Source organism: Cyprinodon tularosa, unplaced genomic scaffold (assembly GCF_016077235.1).
Source record: "Cyprinodon tularosa strain WSP-4 unplaced genomic scaffold, ASM1607723v1 ctg44, whole genome shotgun sequence".
NCBI classification, from domain to species: domain Eukaryota; kingdom Metazoa; phylum Chordata; class Actinopteri; order Cyprinodontiformes; family Cyprinodontidae; genus Cyprinodon; species Cyprinodon tularosa.
This window is the reverse complement of record NW_024039163.1, coordinates 3,370,461-3,379,808: the sequence shown is the minus strand read 5'-3', so window position 1 is coordinate 3,379,808 and position 9,348 is coordinate 3,370,461. Positions and strand designations below refer to the sequence as shown.

General features: G+C 37.3%; 1 non-coding gene across 1 annotated transcript; it reads right to left on the bottom strand.

The window, feature by feature from the left end:
• Window positions 1-8,020: 8,020 nt before the first annotated feature.
• LOC119793117 lies at window positions 8,021-8,180 on the bottom strand. The gene has a single exon (XR_005282067.1). It is a non-coding gene; the product is annotated as a U1 spliceosomal RNA (small nuclear RNA).
• Window positions 8,181-9,348: the final 1,168 nt, after the last annotated feature.

The window sequence follows — 9,348 nt, the reverse complement described above, 5'->3', positions numbered from 1 at the left end:
TTCAAAAGACAGTTAAGCATTTTTGCAATATTTCAGGAGAATAACTAAGATTCATGTTTGCTCATTGTTGTAACATTTGACTTACAGTTGGATATTTTCATCGCAGTTGAGTTAATGTGTCACAAGAATAGCTTGTGATAGATGCAGAGTATGAGAGGAAATTTACCTGCTTTCCAAAAAAAATTATCTGGCGGTCTGACTCATGGAAGACCAAAATACAGGTGCTGGTCATAAAATTAGAATATCATGAAAAAGTAGATTGATTTCAGTAATTCCATTTAAAAAGTGAAACTTGTATATTATATTCATACATTACATACAAACTCATATATTTCAGATGTTTATTTTGTTTAATTTTGATGATTACAAATGACAACAAATGAAAATCTCAAATTCATCATATCAGAAAATTAGAATATTACTGAAGACCAATAAAAACAAAGGATTTATAGAAATGTTGGCCAACTGAAAAGTATGAACATGAAAAGTATGAGCATGTACAGCACTCAGTATTTAGTTGGGCCTCCTTTGGCCTGTATTACTGCAGCAATGCGGCGTGGCATGGAGTCGATCAGTCTGTGGCACTGCTCAGGTGTTATGATAGCCCAGGTTGCTCTAATAGTGGCTTTTAGCTCTTCTGAATTGTTGGGTCTGGTGTATTGCATCTTCTTCTTCACAATACCCCATAGATTTTCTATGGGGTTAAGGTCAGGAGAGTTTGCTGGCCAATTAAGAACAGGGATACCATGGTCCTTCAACCAGGTACTGGTAGCTTTGGCACTGTGTGCAGGTGCCAAGTCCTGTTGGAAAATGAAATCTGCATCTCCAAAAAGTTGGTCAGCTGCAGGAAGCATGAAGTGCTCTAAAACTTCCTGGTATGGCTGCGTTGACCCTGGACCTCAGAAAACACAATGGACCAACACCAGCAGATGACATGGCACCCCAAACCATCACTGACTGTGGAAACTTTACACTGGACTTCAAGCAACGTGGATGAAGTGCCTCTCTTCTTTTCCTCCAGACTCTGGGACCTTGATTTCCAAAGGAAATGCAAAATTTACTTTCATCAGAGAACATGACTTTGGACCACTCACCAGCAGTCCAGTCCTGTTTCTCTTTAGCCCAGGCAAGACGCTTCTGACGCTGTCTGTGGTTCAAGAGTGGCTTGACACAAGGAATGCGACAGCAGAAACCCATGTCTTTCATACGTCTGTGTGTGGTGGTTCTTGAAGCACTCACTCCAGCTGCAGTCCACTCTTTGTGAATCTCCCCCACATTTTTGAAGGGGTTTTGTTTCACAATCCTCTCCAGGGTGCGGTTATCTCTCTTGCTTGTACACTTTTTTCGACCACATCTTTTCCTTCCCTTCGCCTCTCTATTAATGTGCTTGGACACTGAGCTCTGTGAACAGCCAGCCTCTTTAGCGATGACCTTTTGTGTCTTGCCCTCCTTGTGCAAGGTGTCGATGGTCGTCTTTTGGACAACTGTCAAGTCAGCAGTCTTCCCCATGATTGTGTAGCCTATAGAACTAGACTGAAAGACCATTTAAAGGCTTTTGCAGGTGGTTTGAGTTAATTAGCTGATTAGAGTGTGGCACCAGGGGCCATCAATTTTGAACCTTTTCACAATATTCTAATTTTCTGATATGATGAATTTGAGATTTTCATTTGTTGTCATTTGTAATCATCAAAATTAAACAAAATAAACATCTGAAATATATGAGTTTGTATGTAATGTATGAATATAATATACAAGTTTCACTTTTTAAATGGAATTACTGAAATCAATCTACTTTTTCATGATATTCTAATTTTATGACCAGCACCTGTATGTAAATTGCACTACAAAAAAGCGGTTTTCCTGTAAGCTTCAAGTAAAAGGCAAGGGCACTCAATTGTTTAAAAGGATATCACAAAGAAATGACGATGACAGTGGCAGCCACCATGACAACACAAGTGAGAAAAAAAGGATATGTGGTTTTGTAACTTAAAATAAATGTGCATCAAGGGGGACAGGTTTTAGTCTAGATTGTCCTCCTTGGCAGGTGTTTTGGAAAAATCTTTATGGAGTGATTTGTAGATAATAACGTTATTAATCATGCTACATGCTGCGAAAGAATTGTGCATTGCTAGACACTCCTCCTCAGATAGAGAAATTAACATAACCCTGTAAAGGTCTTGTCCTTTTGGTCTTGCTCCACTGTGCTATCCTCCAATTAAACATGAGGTGTCAGGGGCAAACATTAAATATGCAGCTGTTCAGTCTGAGTATGCAAATGTAAAAACCCACCTTTTAATTTTTTAAAGCAAAGCAAACAGGACTGCCTGTTGGGTAGCATGTACCAATTTTCTGCAAGAAAAGCCCCGTAACATTCTGTCATGCATGCTCATTTCATCCCTCCTGCTTAGAAATTCCCTTATTTTGCCATCTTTGTCCTGCACGGCACATATTTACAAACGGATATGAGAGGAAATTGTTACAGTGTGAAACCTTTAAAGGTTGGAATAAATGCACTAGATCAAAGGAAAATAACAAATGAAGCTGTTGGAATAACAGCAAAGGAGGAAAAAGAGTCACATCGTTAGGGAGGTACTGACATCTAACCTACATTAAATTAGCTTACTCGTGCAAATTCTGTTGCCTCCCACATTCCCATCCTTTGTAAGCCATTTGTAAGTAAGCAGAGAGACATCGTGTGTAGCAACATGAAATTAATTACAGTGCAGCATGTTCTCCATGTGGGCTGCACACACTGAAAAGCTGACAATTGTACCCAGCTAACAGCTTTCACTGAAACCACACACAGAGCAGATGCATCCCATCCTTCCTTCACGCTGTAGTTCTCAGCCTTTACAGGGTCTCTTTTGTATGAGGGTGTAATTATTTTTTTCTTTCCCAGATAGAATGAAAAAACTATTTAATCTTGAAGACTAGAATTTGAAAAATATGTTCCAAAAACTGTCACCTTGTTTTTTTTTAGTAGGCAAAGAAACCTTACGATAGGGTGTTGACTTTCATGATGCTATCTGGAGGGACTCAAGTAAAATATTTAAGCACTTGTGGATAACCTTGAGTAAATTACAGAAGACTTAAGCCTCATCCTGTACCCTAACATCAGCAAAATTATGCCTTTCCATAGAAAAAAACACTTGATATTTAAAATAAATAAGTATGGAGCTAAGAATGTCTGGGAAACATGCATTCAGCTTTAAGAAGATAAGCATTAATAGCTACAAAAAGAAAATTATACCCATTCATACTCTATTTACAGTATGAGGTGGTCGAAATAAAATCAGTTGCTCTATGCAATGAATTGAATTAGATAACATATTTTGGCTTGCTTTGGTTTGAGAAAAGAAAACTGTCACCTACTTTTGTAATGAACAGCCTAAACCTTATCAAAGTAAAATATGTAAAACTTACATTTCTGAATAATAAAAGACAAAAAATGATTCTAGGTAAAACTTTTGACAACCTGCTTGTTGCACAGAGCTGGCTGCACCATTTTTTCTATACCCACCTGTACATTTACAGACCAAGGTACGCCTTCACCACATACACTTACCTGATTGGTCCACTGTTACATCTGGCTCCTGACTCCAGTTTGAAAAACTTAAACCCAAAGCCTTCATGCCATTATTTAATTACAATACCAAAATTCTCTAAGAACTGCTTATTTATGATTATCTATTATGATTATTTCTGTCATTATTAAATAATGTAGGTAAGTAGCTGCAGAACTATATTCTAGAATGCATGTATAGCATGTGTTCCACAAATAAAAACCTGTTAAGTGTACAATAACAAGAAATAACACTCTTTTTATAGCACACCCGTTTTTCATTTCCCTTGCTTTTATTATTTGCTTAAATAAACTGTCATTCATTCTCTGTAGTTAAATTACATATTTCTTATTTATTTTGTTTCAAATGAAATCTTTAGGACTAGGAACTGCCTAAGAAATCAATCTCTCCAAAGAAACTTCTTGAATTTTACTTGGCAGAGATTTATTTTGCTGTCATGGGGGGTTGCTTTTTCTGCAACAATTTTAAAACAGAAGATTAGTACCACATAAGATATTTTTTCAAAAGATCAGAAAGCACCTCTCTTAAGTAAGTTTTGGTCAGCTGTGATACTAGGGTTGCAGTAGCCCTATGACCAGGAGACAGATCCAAGTAACTGGGTAAAACAGACAGGCCTAAACCAAGATAGAAAAAAAATAAACAAAAGTTGTCTTTTGTTTATTTTTGGTTAATAACTATATAATTTATTTGCCTCGAGTATGAGCTCGAGAGATATTATAGCAAATCAATGAAATGGGTGAATCATTTCTTACATCAGTTAAAACATTTAGCTATGCATTCAGAGCATACATACAAATCCCTTAACTATTTAGAAAGATCAACCCTGTTTTGATTTCTCATTAATATACTGAGATAATACGGCATTAAGCTAATCCTCAGTGTCTCCTTAACTTAAAACTTGTTTTAAGCATTTCATTTTCTTCTTTTGTCCCTGTTGTATGTAGTAAAGGTCACATTTATATTCTGAATTGAATACAGCTGTGAATATGTCCGGTAAAGTGTTCAAATTTCTTATCATGACTGAACTTCATTAATGTGCATTTGAAGAATTGTATTTGTTAGTTATTGAAAACAAACACATTATTATTGACAAGATAAACACAGAACTAAAACAAAAGGAAATAAAAATCATACAATGGGGATTGACAGGGGGCAACATATGACAGAATTTCATTCTGGCAAATGAAGATATCAAAGTGTGGACATTTTAAGGTGACATAATGAGGTCTAATATTGATAAAGCCTGACATTTAGAGAATATTCTGTATCTTGAACATTGCCCAGCATCCAACTTCACCATCTATAAACATATAAACCTACAAGGACATTAAACAAAGTCATTTTTTTTCTCAAAATGTACCAAAAGGTGGTTTCATGGTGACTCTACTAAATGAGAATTTTCAATGTTGCATTTTTTTTTTTACATTTCCCTGTGCCTCTATCTACCTTTCTCCACCGCCATGCTAGATTTTAAATTTGCAAGTTGTCTTGAATCATTTCTGTTGTAATATTTTGTGACTTGTGGTGATAGTTGCTGCCATACTGGGAGAAAATTGCAAAGCCATCGGGCCTTGAAGAGCAGCAGCAACAATAATCTTGATGCGCCAAGAGGGACAGTTATCTATTGCAACAATAATATGTTGACATCAAAATCAAGGGCTAAACCAATAAAGACCTATGGTACACGTACTTAGATTTTTTTTCTTTTTTTTTATCAAAATGCATTCTGGTTTTCAGGCACTATTACTTTGACATTCTGCTTTTGTGCCCTTAGAGCTTTGCCAGTGTTAGTTAAAAACATAAGCGAATGAGTCAGCATATAATTATTATTTTTACTTTCCTGGTGGGGAACAAAAAAGCTAGTGCATATTCAGATGACAAATAGAGGTCAGAATGATAACATTCGAGTAAGCATTATATATCTATAATGTGTGCCCAAAAATCTAAAAGCTTTCACCTCAGTTTACTTAAAGAAGTTTCCCATTAATGAATGCTGCCAACAGTGCTCACATTATTGTGCTCAAGCGGTTGTGTTTGTTGTGACGTATGAAGAGGCAAAACCATTAAGTCGTTTTCAAGCTTTTCCCATCTCTATGTAGGACGCTTCAGTGACTCAACCTGATTTGGAATGACAGCCTCACCTACCCGCTCGGCAAATCAGGAGCATTTTCAAGCTCAAAATAAGAGTAGCGTTAAACCACAAATGATTATCCCATTGGCTTTGTTTTGCGTGTTCATCGAACGCAAGTCAGGAGCGTAGCAATCAAATTAGAGGAAATGAGAGCCGACTTGTTCAATTAAAATCAGGCTCCAGTTGTTTCTGAAAGGTTTGCTTGTCAGATTAATTTAATTGTATCATGAGCAAAAGCTGGCATGGAATTGATACCTTTTAAAAAATTTATTATTTTTACTTAAAGCCTCAACCAGTGAACATTACAAGCAACACACTCTGTAAGCTTTGGGGATGAAAAATGTCAGAGAGCACTGGCAGGCCCTGCCAGCTACAACGATTTTGTTTGATGCAGTCTGTCTCTCGGCTCCACCCACAAGCAAGGCAAATAGCTCTGCCTTACTGAGAGAAAACACAGGCAGACTGAGAGTGAATTCCATCAAAATGAAAGGCCTTATTAGTTGTGTCAAATACTGATACTCACCATGGCAAAGTGCACTGAATACAGACAGCATTACAGCTGGCGAAATCAAGAGCTCAGGGGAAAGTGCCCCAGACAATAGAGTATGATGGCGGGCATATGAAAACCATCAAAGATGAGGCCTGAGCTGTATTAAAAGAAATGGGGCTGTGTGTAATCGCCTCTCTATCACTGTGCTAATGGAATCTAAAAGCAGATAACAAACACGAAAGGATAAAATAGGGGTCAAAAGCAGTGAAAGGCGAAACAAACAACAGCCAATAATAATGGTGACAAAAAATCACAGCTTTTGCAAAAGAACAAGACAGATTTATCTGAGAGGGTAGAAGAGGTGTCACACAGACAAGGGTGCACAATTATGCACTCCTCTGTGTTCAATCAATTTTAAGGAGCAAACACTAATAAATATTGACATTTCTTTCTTCCCCTCTGCTTTTATGTTAACCCTTGGTTGGCAAAAAAAAGGATCATTTTGTGATTAAACATAGAAAAGAAGCAAAGAATGGAAATATCCTCTATTGTCTCTCAGTGGGCAAATTTAGTTGTGGAAGCACCAGAGTGGCAAGAAAAATGGAAGGTAAAAATTAAAAAACAAAAAACAAGACTAAAAGAATAGCAAAGATTAGCTGCTTTTTCTGGTTAGTGATCAATACATTTGAAATGCATTTTCTTTGTGTAAAAAATTGATAAAATAGCTGCTAACACAATTTAAAAAACGGCTTTCAAAGTTTGATAAGTCCTTTTCTTGTTTTTCAGCTTCTAAAATTTTCTTTAATCTTAGAATAAGAATATAGTGCTTCTCACATTCTGATGTGCTTAATTTGTGTTTACACTGCAGCGTTTTGCTAGAATCAACATGCCACATTAAATAAAACAAGCCACATTAAGGTTGTTATGCACTGTGGCAAGGGCACATCACCACAACAAGAAGGGGAAGGAAGATTTTCAAGGTTTATTTTCCAGCGTATGCACACAAAGACAGTTGGGTGACATTGTTTATGGCTGAGCAGACACAAGAAACCCAGCAGAGCAAATTCCATAAGGAACATCAAGAGATCCTTTAAAATATATGGAATAAAAGAGTTGTTAGGGTCTCTGTGGTTTTTCTTTTTTTATGGTCAGTAAGCGTTCTGTCAAAGAGAGGATCTTTGCTGGTGGCTGAGCCGACCTGTGTTACTGCACACCTGGACAATTGATTTTTCAATCAAGATGACTAACGTGTATATAAGCAGGCAAAGGATCATCTCTCTTTGCTGGATGATTTCACCTGATGTTATTCCATCCAAATCCAGAATATCCTTCTTGTTGAAGTTTTTCTTTTTGTGAATATCTTTTGATGTGGACTTTGTTATTGTTCCAGGGAACCTCAGATCATCTCTGATCTTCATTGAAAAGGTCTCACCTGCATGCAATAGTTCTCAGTCTTTATCACCTGCCTGCCTGATCTCCAGCATGATAGGTCTTGCAAGTACCAAAGCTCTTGCATCTCACTGTCATTCTCGTGGAAATCTTGGGAACAGTCTGCAAAGCCTCGGTTTTTTTCTCCACCGTTTTTATTGTCACTACACTGTCAGAGTACAGAGTAAAACATGTAACTCTCTGTATTTAACCTATCCCCTTGGGGAGCAGTGGGCTGCCATTTTGTGGTGTCCAGGGAGCAGTGTGGGGTTAAGGGTCTTTGCTCAGGGAGCCAGAGTGTCAGTCTGTGGGAGTGGGGCTAGAACTCAGAACCTCTGCATTCCAAGCACAATCCCCTAACCACTAGGCTGCAACTCCCCATACCAAGGGAGAGCGCATACGAGGTATCCACTACCACAAATTATGCAGCCGAGAATCCAACATTTGGGGAATTCGCAATGGTCAGCACAGCCAGGGTGCAATGGCAGAGCCGCACTATGGGTAAACATCTTTCATGATCAAGGTATCACCACTGCCAGGTATGTATTATCAGTCCTGATTAGTCGATTTTTGATTTTGCTGATTTTTGTAAATAAAATATAAAAATTTGCTCGTTCTTTGTGTAATTCTGCATATGGGTCAAAAAACTACAAACCTACCTGTCAGTAGTGTTGAAATCCACAACTTGTTTTAGACTGATAGATAAATGAATGGGTGAAATTTGTTATGATAGCAGAGGCTAAATGTGCCTTTTACCCTTGAAGTTGAAGGCGTATTGTTAGTCATGATAAGCTATCTACTTTAAAAAACGAGGCCGCAGCCCTACAAACCCAGGGCTAAGCACAAACACAGGTAGCTGGAAGCCATCCTTAAGCTGCTTTTTTCTGATGTTGTTGGAGTTTATCTGCACCTGACAGCTTTCCAAAAGACTTCCTCACTCAGGAAAAAAATACGGAGATGTCCAAATTTACAGTTGGTTTGTTGTTAATCCTCCAAAGCTTTTCTTGAGCATGTATATTTAAGATTTACTTTTTTTTGCTTTACTCTAGAACTTTTGTTCCTTCATTCTGGTTGTTCCCATCATTATTTGCAAAACATAATGTAAGAGCACAGCTTTTCACCCAAGTTGACATTGAATAGCATGAGACTCTTATTGTATAAGCAGTTTCTAAAATAATATCAATTTCATTCTGGGATTTTACAAACAATGATGTTAGATGACTCTTCTTTTTCTCTCATATTCCAAGTGCTTTATAAATAATACAGTATAACACTGTATATTGATATTTGTTATGTTTCTTTGAGAAGGATACAAACAAGAAAAAGCAAAAAGCTAGACTTTGTGTTTGAAAGGAGGATTGACTCAAACATCCGATCAGCACTACAATTTAAACAGATCGCTATTTTTATTCAATTTGTCAAACACACTTTGTTTTCATGTCATCATGTTCACTCTAATGCTACTTCTAATTGAGCAGTATTCCTTACCAAACCAGAAATACACAAGATTATCACCTGTGTAAAAGTAAACATGTGATTAGAAAAAAAGGGGATATAACGATCTGATATGCTGTTCGCTTCCAGGTTGTTATGCTAAATTCTAGACTCTTACGAGAAGAGGTGAAGGAGGCAGCTTGAAATTAATAAAATGGAGCCTTTAATGATGTCAAGGAGGAGGGGAACATGGAGCAAACACTAATATCCCAGGAGTATCA